The 22977-nt window shown below is 43.4% G+C and overlaps 1 protein-coding gene and 1 non-coding gene across 6 annotated transcripts in view; one reads left to right on the top strand and one right to left on the bottom strand.

Moving 5' to 3' along the window:
• Positions 1-22977, bottom strand: part of LOC126293746 (tropomodulin) — a 633877-nt gene that overhangs the window by 192254 nt on the left and 418646 nt on the right. The window lies entirely within an intron of this gene.
• On the top strand, positions 3301-3374 carry Trnat-ugu (transfer RNA threonine (anticodon UGU)). The gene has a single exon. It is a non-coding gene; the product is annotated as a tRNA-Thr (tRNA).

Here is a 22977-nt window from a genome sequence, read left to right as displayed (position 1 = left end):
TTATGCTGTGCCAAGCCCTTCATTTCAGAGCAGCAGTTGCACCCAACGTCCTCTGTCATTTGTTGGATTTGTTCCAGTCTCTGACTACAAACCATAAATTACATAACTGGACAAAATGTCTAACAGAAACATGACAACTCGTAATTATAATGAACAAAGACGCTGCATGGGTCACTGCAGTTTTAACTGTATATCCATCCTGTTGCCAAGTTGCGCTCCGCAGTAATAAATTTTACAACCGGACCCAGTTATTTTCGTGAAACGTACCAATTCATCCATACGAAATCTTTCTTCAGTGTGCTGAGTCTTTATTTTTGTTCAGTGTACTGAAACTTCTTTTGAGTTTCTTTTGATACTAATATGCGTCTACTATTAAATAAATGTTCCTCCTTAAATTGCAGATCTGCAAGTTATTATCCTGGATGTACCCCAATGAAAACGTATTCTAGTATAGTGAGTTGTGTATAAGTTCGTAGCGTAGTTCCGTAAGGCCGCGCGGGTTTAGCCGAGCGGTCTAGGGATGCTGCAGTCATGAACTTTGCGGCTGGTCCGGGTGGAGGTTGGAGTCCTCCCTTTGGCATGGGTGTGTGTGTTTTTGTCCTTAGGATAATTTAGGTTCAGTAGTGTGTATGTGTGTGTGAGAGTGTGTTTGTCCTTAGGATAATTTAAGTTCAGTAGTGTGTAAGCTTAGGGACTGATGACCTTAGCAGTTAAGTCCCATAAGATTTCACACACATTTGAACATTTTTTTGAACTTTCATAAGTTTAATAAACAAAACATATACACTGCAGTCATCAATAATATATTTTCCTTCACTGTTTGCAACAGACTTTCAACGCTGAGGTGACTTTTCGATTCCGCAGTAGTAGAAGTCTTGTGGTTTGGAGCCTAAGAACTCTTCGAGCCATAGTCGGAGCGTATTTCAGCCAGAAAGGGAATTCCTTGAAGGATGTCCGATAGAAAGCAGAAAAAAGCCAAAATCTGAGGGCGCAAGATCAAGTGTACAAGGTGGGTCCGGAATGACTTCCCAACCCAACTCCTATAAAGTGTTTCCTGTCAGTCTAGCACGGCCCCTCCCCCCGGAGGTTCGAGTCCTCCCTCGGGCATGGGTATGTCTGTATTGTCCTTAGCGTAAGTTAGTTTAAAGTAGTGTGTTATTGTAGGGACCGATGACCTCAGTAGTTTGGTCCCTTAGAAATTCACACTCAACATGTCTAGGAAAATAGCCAGCGTCATCGTGGAGTAGCATCACTTCAGTTTTCCTGTTCTTGGACTGCATTTACAAGACGCCTCAGTTGTTGTTGTTGTTGTTGTTGTTGTTGTTGACAATAAATGTCCGCAGTGATGGTTATACCTCGGGGAAGCAATCCGTAGTAGACTAAACCGTCTCTGTTCCACTAGATGAACAACATTATCTTCTGTGGATGCGCGCAGAACTGAGAGTTGCTGCTTTCTTTGGGCTTCACCATTCCTTCCTTTCCATTATGTCAGGATAAAAATACCATTTCTTGTCACCAGTAACTGTACAGGATGGGAATGGTTGCTCATGTTCATGAGTCAATTGATGAGGAGTAAGCAGATATGCACATGTGGTCACCCACTGACTTCTACGATTCGGCATAGAGCTTGCGGTACCCATACACCAGGTTTCTGAACCTTCTCCGCTGTATGCAAACATCGCACGATGGTGGAATGATAGTTCATCACATTTGCCAGTTCACTAGTACAATGACGTGGCTCATTATGGATTAACGCGTTTAAACGATCTTCGCTATACCACGAATGTCTTTCTGAACGTGGAGAGTCACTAACGTTACTAAAACAAGAAAACAATGTTTTCACCGTGCCCTGTCTAGTGAGATTATCCCCTTAGACGGTGCAAATGTTTCTGGTTGCCACCGCTGCTGTGACTCCTTACAAAATGACTTTTTTTTATAATATGAATATTTATACACGTGTTTAGAGAGAGAGAGAGAGAGATTTTTGATTCAGATTTTTATTTCAAGTCTTAACTGGTACCTGAGTTTTGGTTGCTGCCTCCTTGAATGATCAGCTTCTGCACCAGTTGGTGACGTATTATAATTTGGAGGAAGTTATTGTTCTTTAAGGTTTAAAATACAACTCTGTTAGTTACTTGGCCGTATTGCGGATAGCTTTGAGCCCAAGTTTTCGTAGCTTTTCATACCTAAGGGTCCACTGTTGTAAGTAAATAAGATCAAACAGAAATTTGCTTTTCGTGAGAAAAGAAGATTGCTTGGCACACAAACTGCCTTCAAACTACACGTCCTGCTACCTCAATATTGGTCAGTGGAGTTCAGCACCATACTATTGTACAACAACATAATGCAATTACTGTAATTAAGAAATTATGAGAGGTCGTTACTTATTGAATGAAAACTATAGAGAATGCATTTCTTTTCCTGTATTTTAGTGTACTTTGTACACTTACAATTCTGCCGATTGATAGACGGCAACGACAATGAAGTTTACCTCCTTTTCCAAAAACAAGATATTTCGATTCTTCACTTCCAGAAAATTTGTATACATAAATGTTTGGCAACTGTAACATATACTTTACTCGGTTTTATCACTAAAATAGCAATTTTCATTAAATGGAACAATACGTTCTGAGCGACGGCCTAGCAGCACGTCCTCTTTCCACAAGATACGGATTAACAGTCTTTTTTTTTAATAAATCGTATTTTTTTCTTTTAGAGTCTATAGTCAAAGATTCACAACTACTATCGTTGCGGAGATTGCGAGCTAAAAAGTTTCTTGCTGTCGAGCTGCACTTCACTTCAAGTACTTTTTGAATTTCATTTACATTTTCGGTAGTTACATACATTACTGAGCTTTTCAGAATAATACAAGGCACAAATTAGCTAAAGAAAAAAATACATACAGTGAGGCACACACAACATTACACCCTCTTTTGAACGGAAATAGAAGCATACGTCGGAAATGTTCCGATCTCTCTATTTGGCACTCCATATTCTAGCGTCCGCAGATCCACTCGCTATCACCAAATGACAATATATGAACTCATTTAGCAACAGTGATCTACAGATAACAAATGACAATCGATAAATAAACCATATATATGAAGACAGTAACTGTTCTCGAAAGAACAGAATACTGTAGATGACCGTGCAGCTTTTCCCTCGAATAAATGATGACTAACTGAAACCCTCAGCTGCCGACAGGTACATTGCATATGTAGAATTGTGGACAGCTGGGAATGTGAGTCTCACGGGAAGCGTGCAAGGGATAAGTCCCTGCAGTCGCGCTATTCATCTGTGTCCTCGGTGGCTCAGATGGACAGAGCGTCTGCCGTGTAAGCAGGAGTTCCCGGGTTCGAGTCCCGGTCGGGGCACACATTTTCAGCTGCCCACATCGAGGTACATCAACAACGCCTGTCGGCAGCTGAGGGTTTCAGTTAGTCATCAGATTAATAAACCGATAGGAAGGGGGATACCAATCCGAATTCAAAACAAAAAACGGCACGATCTTATGCACCAAGCTAACAAATTCACTCTGCAGAGTGACATTTATCCTCGTCATCGCGGTTGCCACTAGCAGCAGGTCTGTTTTAACTCCCAACAGCCGCCTGTACCCATCAAAAAGTCTTGTGTAAGTTGAATAATTCTGTGCAGAACTCTATAAGTTGTAATTAGTTATTCGATGTTTTTCCTTCGAGTTATGCGGACCACAACAATTCAGTTGAAATTTATGACTCCTCATTTTGGCAGATGTAACTGACAAAGCAGCGTGTTCGTTGTTGCAGAGCTGTAGAGAGTTGTGAAGGGAGGGGGGGGGGGGATGGAGACAATAGAAGCCGCGAACCGGCGGCCAGACTTCCCCGTCTCGCCGAATTAGACTCATCCGAGCGGTCGGCGAGCCAAGTGCTGTTCGCAAAATAGCAGAGGCGCCGCGGAGCGCCCGCCTGCCGTCTCCCGGGAAACGGCAGCGGGAGCGATACAGCTGCGCAGCACCCACACCACACCACAGCCGCAGGCTCCGTGAGTCTACTCGTCGACGATGGCGTTGTGTATGGTAAGGTTGGAAAACCACAAGAAAGTAGCGAAATGCGGGAAGATATGCACAGAATCGATGGTAATACATTTGCATTTAAATGAGGTATTGAAGTATGCGATACCATTTACCTTACATGCGAATGCTATTGCGGGTTGCCCCCCTCACGCGGGGCCAGGGCATTCTTATCACTGACCACCACCACCACCACCACCACCACCACCACCACCACCACCACCACCACTGACAAACATCGTCCCTGCAAGTAGACAACGCGCACTGGCGTTTTGCACTACAAGTCAGCGACATACCATACTTAATACGTCATTTGGTCTAGAAAAAAAGGTTCAAATGGCTCTAAGCACTATGGGATTTAACATCTGAGGTCATCAGTCCCCTAGACATAGGACTACTTAAACTAAGGACATCACACACACCCAGACCCGAGGCAGGATTCGAACCTGCGACCGTAGCAGCAGCGCGGTTCCGGACTGAAGACCCTAGAACCAGTCGGCCACGGCGGCCGGCCATTTGGTCTAGAACACACACAGCACTCTTACTAGTGATTGCTTCAGGGACGGGATGGTGATCCTGAAGATAAAAAAAATTGTATAATGCGCGTAAATAGGCGAAGGAATCCATTAGTGTACGATTACAGAATAGAAGACAAATCAATAGATCCGGTAACTACCTTAAAATACCTTCGAATAACCACTCGGCACGTTCTGATATGGAATGACCACGTAAAACAAACAGTGTCATGAAAGAACACCGATTTTACAACACTGAAGAAGAAAGAAGAGAAAAGAAAAAAAAAAAAAGAGGGAGGAGCTGTCAGCAAGCTCTAAAGATGACTACAAAAAATGTTTTGAACATTGGAACTATCGGAGGGACACGTAAAGCAGATGCTAGGCTGGGATCTATTGCGATCTTGTCAGCTTCTCCCCCCCCCCCCCCCCACTCCATTACAACTAACACATTTGTCCCACACGGGACCCATCTCACCAGGACACGATTTTCCAATGGTGTAGGGTCCATCCGATATGGTCAGGAGTCCAAGAGCGTCTCTGCAGGCGGCCATGCTGCTAGCAAACGCACTCACCTCGATCGTTTGCTGCCATAGCTTATTAACGCCACATTTCCACCCCAGTGTCCTAACGGGTACGTTCGTAGTACAAAAATGGTTCAAATGGCTCTGAGCACTATGAGACTTAACGTCTGAGGTCATCAGTCCCCTAGAACCTAGAACTACTTAAATCTAACTAGCCTAAGGACACCACACACATCCATGCCCGAGGCAGGATTCGAACCTGCGACCGTACCGGTCGCGCGGTTTCAGACTGTAGCGCCTAGAACCGCTAGGCCCTACGGCCGGCGTTCGTAGTACATCCCACATTGATTCCCGCGGTTATTTCACGCAGTGTTGCATACCGTTGCTCTCTGTCGTGAAGTGAAGTCTGTCGGTCACTGCAGTGTCGTGGTGAGAGGTAATGCCTGAAATGTGGTATTCTCGCACGCTCTTAACACTGTGGATCTCGGAATATTGTATTTCCTAACGCATTACGAAATGGAATGTCCCATGCATCTAGCTCCAACTAGTACATCACTTTCAAAGTCTTAATTCCCGTCGTGCGGCCATTATCATGTAGGAAACCTTTTCACACGAATCACCTGAGTACAAATGAAAGCTCCGCCAAAGCACTGCCGTTTTATACCGTCTGTACGCGACACAACCGCCGCCTATGTATGTGCATATCGCTAACCCATGACTTCTGTGACCTCAGCGTATACTGAGGTGGCCGCAGAGCTGGGGGAGAGGCGTGGTCTTCATGAGCGCCTCCCGTACGCCCCTACGGCTGCAGCGAGCTCTTGCCAACGTCTGTGGAATCGACGTGCGCTGCCGACTTTGGCGTGGCATCGCTATCTCTGGACGATACGACATTAAAGAACCCTGGGTGGCGTGCATTATTCAAATATTGGTAGAGTCAGTGTTTGCAGGCTACATCATTTGCGGGTGGACTTCACTTTCAGAGCATTTTCTTAGTGAATCCTACTCTGGCATCTGGCTCACCTATTCATGGTTTTACGTAGCCATTGCACTTTAAATCGCTCCGTACACACACTGGTAGATAATTAATGGATGTGTGTGTTTGCGTTACTGTGCTAGATTTGTTTACATCGTGGGTCAGCTGCCAATAAGTACAATCCACTAATCACCTGCGTGGCCAGGGTGACTGTATTTGCTGTGGAATTATTTAAGGCATTTTACATCCGTTTACTTTATTTCATTCCATTTAATAAAAATAAAATGTGCTTGCTGTCGATTAAATACAGCAAATGAGTGACTCTTGGGCAGTGCAAAATCGTGTTTAGGTCCGTATGAATGTAGTGCAACAGAGATACATGTCGGCTGCCAGGCATTTCCCGTTATCTTCTCCCCATTAACGTGAATAATGTTTAGGTAACACTATTCACAAATAGCTGATACAGTGCACTGTGAATTAATTAACCAGCATTCCCGAAGAATGGGGAAGAGCTGTTGCTGCATTTTTTTACTTATTTTTGTACCTGTTTAGACGCATGTGTCGGTATGAAAGGTTGCAGCTTTTAGCACACAAGAAGCATATTGTGTACGCAGCGCTACCTAAAGGTCTGTGACTTGACATGGACAGAATCACTCCACATTAGTTCACAAAGTTCTGTGAGTGCCTCAGACATTATTCCTAAGAAAGGAGACCCTTTTGAGGGTAATGAGCCTTACTCCGTATTTGGAGGTCCAAGTTTGCACAAACGTGAATTAGATCCCGATTTACAAATGGCTCTGAGCACTATGGGATTTAACATCTATGGTCATCAGTCCCCTAGAACTTAGAACTATTTAAACCTAACTAACCTAAGGACATCACACAACACCCAGTCATCACGAGGCCGAGAAAATCCCTGATCCCGACGGGAATCGAACCGGGGCGTGGGAAGCGAGAACGCTACCGCACGACCACGAGATGCGGACGTGTGTGTGTGTGTGTGTGTGTGTGTGTGTGTGTGTGTGTGTGCACGGATAGGAACTTCCAAAGATTGGCAGCTTGAGAGCTGTTAATCACAGATTTTGATGACTACGGGGTATGCTGTAGAGGAATATGCCCTGGATACATGACTAGCGGCTCCATGACTAGAGGCTCCTCATGTGACAGCCCCTAGTTTACGAGAAAAATAATCGATGTTTAAGTTTTATGCACACCTCGGATACGCGTAACGTTAATCTGCTCCCATCGAGCTAGCGTATTGTATGGGCTAAGGTTCACTGCTACACCGCTGGCGGTGCCGGTGCAAACCCTACCCATGTATCTTTTTTTCTTTAGTTCACTGTAGAGAAGATCTTTAAATACTATGTGTAGTGTAAAATTATTGAAAAATAGTCATTTCCGCCGCAATAAATACGTTAGTAAATCAGTAATTACAGCAAACTGTCTTCCATTTGTTACGGCATGGATTGCAAAATTCTTTTACCCTCTATCACTGTGTAGAACGGATGAACTGTCCGTGAGGCGTCTGTTGCTCGGGTGACTACTCTAAATTCTAAGTTACTGAACTCTCTTGATCAACCCACACTTAGGTGTGTCCGTATGCAGTCTCTCTCTCTCTCTCTCTCTCTCTCTCTCTCTCTCTCTCTCTCTCTCTCTCTCTCTCTCTCTCTCTCTCCCCCCCCCCCCCCCCCCCCCCACATGCGCACACTGCTGCAGAAGCCCTCTGCCGTGTGGGTAGCTGCTCGTCTCTCCGTATGAGGACAACCAGGAAGACGACAACCACGAGCCTACGCGGAGAATGCGGTCTGCGCAGCAGCTTAACAGCACGAGAGCTGTGTTGGCACGCACTGCCTGCTTCCGTTCCCTTCATCGTCGTTCTACGCGTAAACAACAACTGCACAAATGCAGCGGCCATACAGTATTACGCTATTGAGTAAAGCATCAATCGAACGGCTGCCGTGTCATCATCCGTCGCACGGCGCCACTCGCATATACTGCAGGGCTTAGCAAGGTTTTGAAGACTAGCAAATCTGTAAGGCGGAAGACGCAGCTAACAGGCCGACAGGCCAAGGAACTTTTTAGCTAACATATAGAATCCGTGAGTCTCGGGACATACAGTCAGGCGTTCGGAAAAATCTCAGGCGCACAATCCCAAAGATATAAAGGAAGCCAGGTGCACGAGCGATCGCAAAATCAGCTTAACAGCTCATCTATCCAAGCTGCTGGCAAGAATAATATGCTCAAGAATGGAAAATAAAATTGAGAACGTGTTAAGTGATGATCCATTCGGCTTTAGGAAGGGTAAAGGTTGAACCCGGTCCTCCGTATAGCCGTCTGAAGCTCTGACCGCTCGGCTGGCGAGGTGGATGAATGACCATATTCTCTCTCTCTCTCTCTCTCTCTCTCTCTCTCTCAAAATACGGAATGTTCACTATGGAGGCAATAGCCACCATGAAACAATCCCAGTTGGTCAAGGCTCAAGGAATGAGCAAGATACTGACCACATTTGAGAACTGTACTAGCAGCTCTCATCGCACTAGCAATGTGGAGGAGTAACAACGTTTATCTTCCACACTTAATACATGTCGTGTTTGAGCTAGAGCGGTTTGGAACTTTTATCACCTTCGGGCTTAAGTGAAGTCTTTCGTTCCGTCTCACAATCCGACTATCACCTTTAAACCTAATGTAGACCTCGGGCTACGCTATCGATCTTTTTTTCAGTTCATTCAACATTTTAAAAATAGCACAGGAGCAAAACAAAATTGTCAGTAGTTTCACAGACTTTTTCTAGGTGACTGATTACTGGTACGCTTACTGGCATACAGCCGAGTTGTACTCCCGGATGTACACCACTAACATTGCCAACACACTGCTACGTTTCTGTTTCAGCATGTAAGACTTTACAAGCCACATCTGTAACTCACGCGTCATGCCACTGCCCGGTATCAGTACGTACAATTGACCGATCGATTTCTGGATATATGTCTTCTCCACGTGGCCCTCCAGCTAAATAAGTACGTGTCCATCATCGTAAAGGAAGCAGCGCTCAACTTGCACTTGCTTATCTAAAGTAATTCAACTCATCCTACTAATAGGGGCAGCTAGCCCTATAATGTCCACCCGCTCGCTCCAAAATATCTTTTTTTTTAGGTATTAGATAATAGCTGAAGTTCAGTTTCTTTTTAGGGTTCCGTACCTCAGTCGCCAAGGGCGGAACACTTATACAATCACTTTGTTGTCCGTCCGTCCGTCCGTCAAGACACTTTATCTCAAGAAAGGGAAAAGGTATCGAACTGACATTTATGTCGAACGCCACGGTACCCTAGTGGTGTAAAAAATGTTAGCTGGTAAGTCAGTGTAAACAGAAGATACGGCCACTGATGCTCACAACCTCACTCATCAAAGCCCGAATCATGAAATTTGGCAGGTAGCAAGGTTTCACAGTACAAGTACAGGAAATAGAAAATTGTTGATCTCTAGTTATGCTTCATAATATACAGTATATACTTAAATATATAATATCATAATAAGATATAATATTATATTACATACTCATTTATGATATAATATATTCTAATGTAATAGTGTAGTCATACTACATAATTCGAAAATTGTTATACCACAGTTTCGTAGTTATACTACGTAATATAAGCATTTTCCGCAACGTTTAACCGCAAATGCACACTAGAAAATCTCAAGTGTTAATTTGTAATAATATCAAACGAAAAAATATGTCTTTCGTCGTTTGTTGACTGTCTATGAAGACCTTTTTTTTTTCTCAGGAACGAGTATACGTATCAGGTTAAATTTTATGTCAAATACTACGGTCTACGGCCCCTTGGCGGAGAAAAAAAATTTAATCTTCTAAGTAAGTGCAAACAAACGATGCGGCTATTTATGTCACATATTTTGGTACATTTGCAAACTCAGTCGTCAGAAACCATATATGAACTATCTGTATACACATAACTATGTTTGGCTGTTGATATACTTTTCGGGATGTGAGGTCGTGGTCCAAGAACTTTTCTGCTCCTTACGTTTCGTCCAGGACTGCGCTGGACGTCCTCAGAGGCGCTGCTCCGCTGAGTCTTGCCGAAAAGTATATCAACAGCCATGTCACCCGGTCGTGAAAGCCTTCATTCTGTAACTATGTTTGTACGGAACCCTGAGAGAGCGAGTCGTCCTCTCAGTTGTCCGGTATTTTTTTGTTTGACGCGGCCGCCTCTGCCACACTCACAACGCGACTCAATAGGCGTGCTGTCGCGCTGTCCCTTCTTCTTGTCAATGCTTTCACATGTTCCTCTCCCCATCCCCCGTCTCATCAGCTCACCTAATTTTCTACATCCTTCTACAGCTTCACATCTCAAACGCTTCGATTATCTTCTGTTCCCACAGTCCATGATTCAAGTTCACATAATGCTGTTTTAGAAACATACATACTTATAAATTTGTTCCTCAAATTAAGGTCAATGTTTGTTACTAGCAGACTTCCTTAGGTCAGCAATTTCCTCCTAACCTGTGCAAGTCTGCTTTTTATGTCCTCCTTGCTACGTCCACCGTGCCTAGGTAGCAAAATTCCTTAACTTCATGTACTTCCTGATCACCAGTACTGATGTTAAGTTTCTCGCTGTCCTCATTTCTGCTACTTCTCATTACTTCCATTTACCCTGAATCCATATTCTATGCTCTTTAGACTGTTCATTTCATTCAGCTCATCCCGTATTTTTTTTTTTTTCTTTCAGGACAGCAATGTCGTCAGCGAATCTTGCCATTGATATCTTTTCACCTTGAATTTTGATCCTCCCCTTCAACCTCTCGTTTATTTCCGTTAATTACCTTTTGATGAATAAATCAAGCAATATGGATGAAAGACTAATCCCTGTCTACTCGAAGCACTTCGCTCTTGATCTTCCACTATCACGTTTCCCTCTTGGTATATTACTCTTCTTTTCTGCTTTCCCTGTAGCATACATCTATTTTTCTCAGAATATGGAACCTAACCTCTTATAGCATCTTAAGTTGCCGAACGCATTTTCTATTTCAGTAAAACCTATGAACATCATTTAACTTTTTTTTTTTAGAGTCTTGCTTCCATTACCAAGTGCAAAGTCAAGACCGCCTCTCTGATGCCATTACCTTTCCTAAAGCCAAATTGACCATCATCTAACAGATTATCAATTTTCTTTCCTATTTTTCTGTGAATTATTCTTGTAAGCAACTTGAATGAATGAGCTGTTAATCCCATCTTGAAATAGTTCTCGTACTTGTATGCACTTACTATTGTCGGGATTGTGTGGATGATGATTTTGCGAAATTCTGATGGTACGTCACTGGACTCATTCTACAAACCTACTTGAATGGCTGTTTGTTTACCGCTCCCCCCGCCCCCCCCCCCCCATGAAAAATTGGGACGATTTTTTTAATCTATCCCTTCCGCCTTAATTGACGGCTAGGCCTTACGAAGTTCTGTAGAGTTAAACAGAATTGAATTTAGCATCATAGGGATTTACTACTATCACGGAAAGTTTCCCAGCCTCCTCAACATGACAGGCCTCATGCACCAGACAACACCGACAACAAATGTTCGCTATGCAGTGGAGGGTCCCACAATGATGACCACTGCTGAACATCCGGCCGCACCATATTTTATAATTTATTCCGTCTGAATCGCTTTGCTCGAGCTGGAGGCTCCGGTTGACATTTTCTTTTTGCGAATTCGATTTATTTTAATTCGCTTTATGGTAGACACAATGTATTTGTTTCCTTATTTACCCAGACATGTTTCCACGTATGTGTCATCCTGTGGAGGTCTGGACTTTATTTAAAATATCATAAAAAATTCATGTTTTTTTCTATTGCGGGGTAACAACTATAACGTGTTCCTAGCGTTTAATTTCTTTCGACCGCTCTCCTTTAATTACATTGGTTGTGCTTTTTAATCTTTTAACAGCATTTCACCTGCAAAGTAATCGGGAATAAACTTGCTTATTTTTTAAGTATTTTTGTGAGTTGTGCTTGTACATGTCACTGTACTTACATTTCCCGTGAAGTTGTGTATCTCTGGAGGATTTCTTTCTACTGGTAATGTACATAAAGTTATAGACATTTTTTGTACACTTTAAGACAAAAAAAGAACGCACCAAGCTGAAATTATCCGAATGGAACGGAAATCGGGGAATGTGGTGTTTGCTTGTTTTTTTAGTTACTTTCATGTTCCGTAGATCATTTGAACGATTCTTTGATCCAAATGGTATAGAATGAGCGAATTTACAGGATATGTACAAATCATTACTGTTAATATTGAGGAACACATCATTTTATTCCTACTCATGCAACTACACTTGAAAATGAATTTTTTTGTTACTGACTATTAGTTCAAGCAAAAATTCATCAATGGAATGGAAGGAGTTGCCCAGGAGAAATAATTTTAAATTACATTTAAAGTCGCTGCGCTACCTGTTAAACATTTTATGTCATTTGCAAATGTTAAAATTTTTTTATTGCTGCATCCTGAACTCCTGTCTGAGCCAATAATAGTTTTAACAATGGGTAATGTTGTTGTTGTGGTCTTCAGTCCTGAGACTGGTTTGATGCAGCTCTCCATGCTACTCTATCCTGTGCAAGCTTCTTCATCTCCCAGTACCTACGGCAACCTACATCCTTCTGAAACTACTTGGTGTACTCATCTCTTGGTCTCCCTCTACGATTTTTACCCTCCACGCTGCCCTCCAGTACTAAACTGGTGATCCCTTGATGCCTCAGAACATGTGCTACCAAACGGTCCCGTCTTCTTGTCAAGTTGTGCCACAAATGTCTCTTCTCCTCAATCCTATTCAATACTTCCTCATTAGTTATGTGATCTACCCATCTAATCTTCAGCATTCTTCTGTAGCACCACATTTAGAAAGCTTCTATTCTCTTCATGTCCAAACTATTTATCGTTCGTGTTTCACTTCCATACATGGCTGTACACCATACAAATACTTTCAGAAACGACTTCCTAACACTTAAATCAATACCCGATGTTAACGAATTTCTGTTCTTCAGAAACGCTTTCCTTGCCATTGCCAGTCTACATTTTATATCCTCTCTACTTCGACCATCATCAGTTATTTTGCTCCCCAAATAGTATAACTCCTTTACTACCTCAAGTGTCTCATTTCCTAATCTAATTCCCTCAGCATCACCCGATTTAATTCGACTACATTCCATTATCCTCGTATTGCTTTTGTTGATGTTCATCTTATACCCTCCTTTCAAGACACTGTCCATTCCATTCAACTGCTCTTGCAAGTCCTTTGCTGTCTCTGACAGAATTACAATGTCATCGGCGAACCTCAAAGTCTTTATTTCTTCCCAGTGAGTTTTAATTCATACTCCGAACTTTTCTTTTGTTTCCTTTACTGCTTGCTCAATATACAGATTGAATAACATCGGGGACAGGCTACAACTCTGTCTCACTCCCTTCCCAACCACTGCTTCCCTTTCATGTCCCTCGATTCTTGTAACTGCCATCTGGTTTCTGTACAAATTAAATAGCCTTTCGCTCCCTGCTTTTTACCCCTGCCACCTTCATAATTTGAAAGAGAGTATTCCAGTCAACATTGTCAAAAGCTTTCTCTAAGACTACAAATTCTAGAAACGTAGGTTTGCCTTTCCTTAATCTTTCTTCTAAGATAAGTCGTAAGGTCAGTATTGCCTCACGTGTTCCAACATTTCTACGGAATCCAAACTGATCTTCCCCGAGGTCGGCTTCTACCAGTTTTTCCATTCGCCTGTAAAGAATTTGCATGGAATTGTCAGTAGTTCCAATGGAATGTCTTGTTTCGACTGGGTTCTTTCAGTGCTCTGTCAAACTCTTCACGCAGCATCATATCTCCCATTTCATATTTATCTGCATCCCCTTCCATTTCCATAATATTGCCCTCAAGAACATCGCCCCTGTATAGACCCTCTATGTACTCCTTCCACCTTCTGCTTTCCCTTCTTTGCTTAGAACTGGGTTTCCATCAGAGCTCTTGATATTCATAGAAATGGTTCTCTTTTCTCTCCAAAGGTCTCTTTAATTTTCCTGTAGGCAGTATCTATCTTACCCCTCGTGAGATAAGCCTCTACATCCTTGCATTTGTCCTCTAGCCATCCCTGCTTAGCCATTTTGCACTTCCTGTCGATCTCATTTTTGAGATGTTTGTATTCCTTTTCGCCTGCTTCATTTGCTGCATTTTTATATTTTCTCCTTTCATCAATTAAATTCAATATTTCTTCTGTTACCCAAAGATTTCTGCTAGTCCTTGTCTTTTTTCCTACTTCATTCTCTGCTGCCTTCACTTCTTCATCCCTCAAAGCTACCCATACTACTTCTACTGTATTTCTTTCCCCCATTCCTGTCAATTGCTCCCTTATGCTCTCCCTGAAACTCTGTAAAACCTCTGGTTCAGTCAGTTTATCCATGTCCCATCTCCTTAAATTCCCACCTTTCTGCAGTTTCTTCAGTTTTACTCTACAGTTCATAACCAATATGTTGTGGTCAGAGTCCACATCTGCCCCTGGAAATGTCCTACAATTTAAAACCTAGTTCCTAAATCTCTGTCTTACCATTATATAATCTGATACCTTTTAGTATCTCCAGGATTCTTCCATGTGTACAACCTTCTTTTATGATTCTTGAACCAAGTGTCATCTATGATTAAGTTATGCTCTGTGCAAAATTCTACCAGGCGGCTTCCTCCTTCATTTCTTAGCCCCAATCCATATTCACCTACTATGTTTCCTTCCTTTTTCTCCTCTCGAATTCCAGTCACCCATGACTATTAAATTTTGGTCTCCCTTCACTACCTGAATAATTTCTTTTCTCTCTTCATACATTTCATAAATTTCTTCGTCATCTGCAGAGCTAGTTGGCATATAAACTTTTACTACTGTAGCAGGCGATGGGCTTCGTGTCCATCGTGGCCAATATAATGCGTTCACTATGCTGTTTGTAGTAGCTTACCCGCACTCCTAATTTCTTATTCATTATTAAACCTACTCCTGCATTAACCCTATTTGATTTTGTATTTATGACCCTGTATTCACCTTACCAAAAGCCTTTTCCTCCTGCCGTCGAACTTCACTAATTCCCACTATATCTAACTTTAACCTATCCATTTCCTTTTAAATTTTCTAACTTACCTGCCCGAATGAGGGATCTGACATTGCACGCTCCGATCAGTAGAACGCCAGTTTTCTTTCTCCTCATAACGACGTCCACCTGAGTAGTTCCCGCCCGGATATCCGAATGGGGGACCATTTTACCTCCGGAATATTTTACCCAAGAGGACGCCATTATCATTTAATTATACAGTAAAGCTGCCAGCTCTCGGGAAAAATGGCTGTAGTTGATAAATTATTTATGATGAAGAATTTGTACAGACAAACAAATTATAATTTCAGAAAGAATGGATGGTTTATTCAAAAGGAGAGCTTCGCAAACTGATCAAATCAGTGATGCATTGGTCGACCTCGGCTCTTATGCAAGCTATTATTCGTCTTGGGATTGATTGACAAAGCTTATGGATTTCCTCTTCAGAGTTATAGTGGCAAATTCAATCGAATTGGCACATTTGATCGTCAAAACAGCGAGCTGCTTGGAGGGTCGTGCCCATAATGCTCCAAATGCTGGGGCAAGATCCGGCGACCTTGCTGGCCACGATAGGGCAGTCGAACCTCTCACTGTGTGCGCATGAGCATTACCTTGCTGAAATGTAAGCCCAGTATGTCTTGCCATAAACGGTAACAAACCATGCGTTAACATACAGCTGTGCTGTAAGGTGCCGCGGCTGACAAAGGTGTTATGTTATGAAATGAAACACCAAACCATCACTCCTTGTTGTATGGCGGGGGAAGGCCAGATCCCACCGCTGATCAGGGCGTCTCCAGACACGTCCATACTGGTCATCGGAGCTCGATTCGAAGCGAGACTCCTCACTGATGACAGTTCTACTACAGTCAGTGAGATTCCAGGCCGAAGACGTTCTGGAGATGCAGTGGAATCTTGCTTCCACTCATGTCACTCAGCTACATAGCCTCAACGCTTCGGAAAAATCCTCTCGGTCACTGTCAAGTGGCAGCTTCACAGTGGCCGAGGAGCACTCGTTGGGAAGCTCGTGTGTATTTGAACGTGACCATAAGCCCCAGACATTTGGTTTGTATTAATGCGAGACTATTCAATGGAGCGCCATTACAGGGAGTGTCCCAGTAGCGTGCAAGTTTCTGAGTGCTTCCACATTTCAGAGTTTGCCGGGGTTGGTGGTTTTGAATTTGCAGCGTTTGCCGACCCGCGTCGCGGCGCTGGCATCGGCCCGCCGCCCGGCGCCAGCAGCGCCGCTCTCTCCGTCTCTCTCGCACGACCGCCGTCGCCGTCTGCTCCTCTTGCTCTCTGACGCTGTCTCCCTCTGGCGGTGCTTCGGTCTCTGTCGGGCCGTTATTTATAGCGTGCCGCCGATGTCCAAGTATAGGCCGTTGGCAGCGCTCCCGGCGCCGCAGACGCCGGACGGCGTCCGCGCCGGAACCCACTACTGACTCCCAGAGGGCGCACCAGTCTCGCGAGGGACGCAGACAGTTAATTGACTGCTCGTCTCACTCAACAAGTAGGTGGCGGTAACGTCCGCTGTTCTAATACGACGCGCTTCTCGACCGTTTGCAAGTTCAAAATTTCAGGAACCTGTTGAATACCACACGAGGACGACACAGTTCGGCCAAACAACAAGGAGTATTCTGAAAAAAAAAGGCTTTTATTTCCTACACAGATAACGGACATTATTATTAACATCGACGACGTTGGCCACCATACGGAAACATACGGGCATGTATAGAGACTCACGGAGTAATCCATACAAACAAAAATATATGTGTGTGTATGTATGTATGTATGTACGTACGTTCCCCATCTCCTCCTAAACCCTGAATCGATTTTAATCAGACTTGGTACACATATCATTTACTGTTTGTAAAGAATCACTGTGGGGCTAAGATGATGATGATTATGATGATTGGTTTGTAGGACGCTCAACTGCCCGGTTATCAGCGCCCGTACAAATTCCCAACCTTTGCAAGAGCTAATCTTGCCACTTTCATGAAATCACGCCACATCGTTTGCGATACATTCCCGCTCCAGCAGTCCGGCATCAAAAGCCACAGTCGTCGCACCGTTTTCTGCACTCGCTGGATTCGTTAACCCTAAAACATAAATTGTACAGAATGCAGAGTTTCACACATAAATGACCCTGATGGGTCGGGGAGCAGACATGTCTCCCTATCTTAAGGCCATTTAATTTCGTATTAGCAACTACATGTGGACTATTTCTCTTGTTGGCATATGCCACGCCTTGCTTTCAGTTGTGACAGGTAAATATAAAGCTCTATCATTTGCCACGAGCATAGGTTGTGTAAGTTCAGACTAGGAACTGTACCTTATTGTGACCTACATCTTAGAAAGAAGCAACTCTTTAATACTTAGTCAGTAAGCGGTTCGAATGATTCTATTCGATCATGCATAGACCAACCTGACGTCGCCGTAGAACACAGCAAAACGAAAGGTGAAGTTTCATAATTCGCGTTTAAAGAATCAGGGTGGCAGGAGCACTGTACAGACATACAATCGATTGAAAACCACACAAATTCCCTTATGAAGAATACAGAGACAGGCATCCCTGGCGCTGAAAAGCTCGAAAGAAATAACTTACCAAGTGCAGATGCAATCGCAGTATTGTTTTACTGTGAGTAATCTTCACCATGGGTTACTTTCTTAACCTGCATTTATTCCAACCCTCTCGGCCAGGCCGAAGTCCCAAGCGACTGGAAAGAGGGCAGGAGACGCCTGTATACAAGAATTACACACCAATATCCTTAACATCGGTTTGCTGCGGAATTTTTGAGAACCTTCTCCAATTTCGGATGTGATAAATTTCCTCGAGAGAGAAAAGCTTAAATCAACACGGATTGGGAAAATATCGCTGGTGCGAAACTCAGCTTGCCCTTTTCTAGAATGATTTACTGCGAATCTTGTATGAAGATTAACAGGTAGGTTCCATATTCTTAGATGTCCGCAAGAGAGTTCGACACAATACTACACTGCGGACTGTCACCGAGGGTTCAAGCATACCCAATAGGCTCCTAGGTACGTCGGTGGCTCGAAGACTTGTTCAGTAATAGAACCCCGTGTGTTGTTCTCGACGGCGAGTGTTCAATCACAGGCAAGGGTATGCCGCGCGGAGTAGCCGAGCGGTTTTGGGCGCCTTGTCACGGTCCGTGTGGCTCCGATATGGAACATCCACTGTACTGTCAGTGTGTTTGAGACCCCCACCAGGTCTGATTAAAGCAAGACATCGAAGCAGCTTAGAGGGGTGCTGCTGGATTTATTATCCGAAGATTCGATCAACATTCAATCTCCATGAACTGAAGTGCGGATCTATTGTTGGAAGAAGAGAAGTTTTTTTGTCGAACTCTATTGAGAAATTTTACAGAACCGGCATTTGGGACAGACTGTTCTATCAAACACTATAAGTTTGTACAGGGCTGGGCATAATTCTGGTTTGGTACATGCATTGTTTTGCACGTACAAAGATTTTTCGACGAGTTTAGGTCCCTGGTGAATAAAACGCTTCACCTATAAACAACAAACGATGATCAACTACAATAACATCTTTTTTTTAAAATTTTATCTACATGCAGCGTTTAATAAGCAAAGCATTTGATTTCTACGTAACAGTTTGATGTGCAAATGACTAACTTTTCGCATCCAAAACGCGAATGCCGAAAGATTTTTGCAAGCGCTTCTTATAATTACAGTACGAATATTTTTTTATCATCATCTGTATCGCTTGAAACCATCTCAGCACAAGCGATTCGCGTAAAACCGCATTTGGCATGTATTTTATGTTCAATTCTAGACCGCTATATCATGACAACGGGTTTCACACAAGCTTTCACAAAACAAAATTAAATACACGTATGTATCTACCTCCTTACGCAATTGGAACCGATTTCCACAAGTTTGGAACACAGAAGTGGTATGCATCAAAAACCTCCCAGAAAAACTTGTTTCTTTGCACTTAAAACCCGAACGGTGCAAATTTTAATGGTGTCAATAGCTTAGCATTAATTTCAGCCCAGTTAACATCTTTGCAAAAGGAATTAATCGATTAGCACACTCTGCTTGGACGCCAGTTCCAGTCCGTCGTTCAAACCGTGCTTCATATACTGTAACATTAAGACAGATGTTCGACCAGTTATAAAAATGGCTACTGGTCCGGGATAAACCAAAAATTTTTACTTCATGTTCCTGGCTCAAATATAAATCTAACAGCACGACTCCCCTCCCCTCCCCCCCTCCTTTCACCAAACCACAATTCTGCGCGCGGCGTTTTCATACATATTTGTTACAGGACTTCGGCGCGGCAAGGACACTGTCAGAGATCCTGGTGGGTCTCCTCCACGAATGTTCGAGGATTAATACCTCCCACACGTGCATGATTTGGTAATTTACTATGCCGTCTCTTGTGAACCCAGCCTCATCTGCCTTCACCGCCGAATACTACAAATTACGCTTCACAAGTAATATGGCCACTACCTCAGTAAGTACTGGTTTCCAGACCTACCATCATAGGAACTTTTATTCTAGTTTTGCCCAATAGCCGGCCACTATGGCCGAGCGGTTCTAGGCGCTTCAGTCTGGAACCGCGCTGCTGCTACGGTCGCAAGTTCGAATCTTGCCTCGGGCGTGGATGTGTGGTTAGTTAGGTATAAGTAGTTCTAGGGGACTGATGACCTCAGATGTTAAGTCCCATAGTGCTGAGAGCCATTTAAGCCATTTTTTTACCCATAAAGCCTTCTATAGGAATCTATAACACTAAATTTTAAATGCCATGCGTAAGAGCAACGATCACCTCTACATTTCACGCTTTCATCCTCTGCATTTCTAACGTCGCAACTGCAGACTAAATATTGACTTACTCGCGCAAGCCGGAAACTCAGTAGTGACGAACTGTTAGCGAGTCTGAACATGCACCGAAATCAACAGAAGTGGTTCGTTCGCAAAGCTCTTCCAAGAGACCGATTGCTTGTGTCTTTGGTTACAATGGACGCTGCCGCAGACGGTCGAGGAACAGCTAATGCTGAATGTATACAACAATTCATTCGCCGCATGTCATCGATGAACAAAGAAATAAAAGTCGAAAACACTCTTTCTTCATCGTGAAAATGCCAGCTGTCACAGTGGACGTGAAATAATTGTCCGGCCGTTGTGACCGAGCGGTTCTAGGCGCTTGAGTCTGGAACCGAGCGACCGCTATGGTCGCAGGTTCGAATCCTGCCTCGGGCATGGATGTGAGTGATATCCTTAGAACTACTTAAACCTAACTAACCTAAGTTCTAGGGGACTGATGACCTCAGATGTTAAGTTCCTTAGTGCTCAGATCCATTTGAACCATTTTTTGAAAGAACTGATTGGCTGATGTAGAGAAACACAAAATTAATGTGTCGTTGCCCGTATTCCCCAGATATACAGGGTGATTGTAATTAAAGCTAACCGTTCAAAACGCTGTAGAAACAACAGCACTGATCAGAACGACGTCAAATTGCAACGGAGTATTATCGGAGAAAGGGGAAAACATATGGCAGAAGAAAAAAAAATAGTGAGAAAATTAATCAATAGATGGGTCTGGATGTGTCAGAACACGTAAATGAAAACACCTGTCATGTTCACGACCCACTGAAATTGGTATAAACGCGCCGGGCACACGGCTTTTCCTCCTTTCGCGTCTGCAACGTTCGCCGTGGCTCTCTCAATGCAGGATCGCGCTCTGCTTGTAAAGCTGTATTACAAGAATGATGACTGTGCACAAGTCACTCTAGTCACTCTGTAGAAGTTCCGGACGCCGAAGGATTTGAAAAAAAAAAAAAAAAAAAAAAAAAAAAAAAAAAAAAAAAAAAGGCGTTGGTCCGATGACTGCCGTCGGTCTGGAGAAAATGATTCGGAAATTCGAAAAGACGGGTTCTGTTGGTGTGCAACTTGGTAGAGGGAGGAAACGAATTGGTTCGTCGTCAGTGAAAGCAGTGGCCACAGCAATACAGGAGGAGACGTGTGCTGGTGTGCAAACGTGTAGTGCACGGAGAATTGCCCGAACATTGGATGTGTTCAGCAAAAGAGACCTTGCTAGCAAAAGAGACCTTGCTAGCATGGAAGTGGACAATGATTGGCCGTGGAAGATTTTGTGGACAGACCTTCCATCTGTCAGGGTGTGTCAATACACAGAACTGTCGAATATGGGCAACGAAAAATCCACACACAAATCAGCCAGTACCACTTCATCCGGAAAATTTATCATAGAGCCATATTTTTTCGAATATTCCCGGTGTTGTTACCTGTACCGTCACTTTTAAGTGCTGAGTGTCTTTCGCGCAGCTCTCCAACAGCGTGGACGTGTGAATGGGATCATTTTTATGCAAGATGGCGCACTTGCGTACATTGCAAATCTAGTTAAGCAGCTGTTGAAGCGCCATTTCGGAAATGCTAGTATTATCAGCCTGGCCGCCCCGATCATCTTTCCTTAGTCCGTGTGATTTCTGGCTGTGGGGCGTCTGAAAGATGATGTGTTCAGTGTTGGATAGCACCATTTTGTGAAACTTAGCTGCATTGAAGGCACGCACTGCGTAACACATTCTGAACGTGACGCCGGAAACGATCAGTTGTGGAAAATGCTCTTTCTCGATTTCAACTTATTGCAGAAAATGGTGGACCAAAAAAAAGGGTCAAATGGCTCTGAGCACTATGGGACTCAACTGCTGGGGTCATCAGTCCCCTAGAACTTAGAACTACTTAAACCGAACTAACCTAAGGACATCACACACATCCATGCCCGAGGCAGGATTCGAACCTGCAAGCGTAGCAGTCGCACGGTTCCGGACTGCGCGCCTAGAACCGCGGGACCACCGCGGCCGGCAAAGTGGTGGACAGCATATTGAACATGTTTTGCGCTAGTCACACTGCAAATTAATTATCCGATTTGATTTTGACTGATGCTTTTTATGCGGTTTTTGGCACTAGCACAATTACAAACCTATTTTTCCCATTCGATGTGATATGACGTCACCGTGGTAGATGGGCTTACGTAACTAACAGTACCACACCTGTACACCCATGCACACTGAGTAGTACACTTTGTTTAACGTCAAACGTACACCTTAGGCTCGTTGTACGATCCGTTTGTGATTTGTAGGCGACCACTATTAAATTATGACGCTTACTACGCCATCTATAGCTACATTTGTAACTATTTATTTTTCTTCTAACATACGTTTTCCCCTCCGACGATAATATTCCGTTGCAATTTGACGTCATTCTGACCAGTAGTGTTATTACTACAGCTGCTTGAATGAGTAACTTTAAGAATCCCTGTATACTGTAACTATTTGTTTTTATTGCCTTGTATCGAACAAAAATGCGTTAACAGCGATTGTCCTAATCTCGAGAAGCTGTTCAATTCTTATGAATTCAAATTTTTGAGGTACCAATATCAGATTGGAAGTAATGTTTCCAGAATTTCATTCCATGCGTGCAAGGAATGCACGTGTGTTAGAGGCGAATATTCTGAGGAAAGGTGGAACTATTTGTACCAACTACTGCTCTTCTTTCATTGTTTTTGTAATAACTTGTCAAGCGTCCCTCGTACAATAAGTAATGCAACACTTTTTTTTGACAATTTTCGGTTGAAAAATGCTAATTTTCTTGTGGGACATTGTGGAACATTCCTGCTTCAGCCTCTTTAGTTTCATGAAGTTCCGATAGCTCGCGGCGCTATACGTAGCTTTCAGAATGTCTGTACCGGAAGTGTGTTCCAAGCAGAGAGCTGTCATTGAGTTTCTTTTGGCGGAAAACCATAG

This window comes from Schistocerca gregaria, chromosome 10 (genome assembly GCF_023897955.1).
Source record: "Schistocerca gregaria isolate iqSchGreg1 chromosome 10, iqSchGreg1.2, whole genome shotgun sequence".
Classification (NCBI taxonomy): domain Eukaryota; kingdom Metazoa; phylum Arthropoda; class Insecta; order Orthoptera; family Acrididae; genus Schistocerca; species Schistocerca gregaria.
The sequence above is the reverse complement of the archived record's forward strand: the minus strand, read 5'-3'. Positions and strand labels throughout refer to the sequence as shown.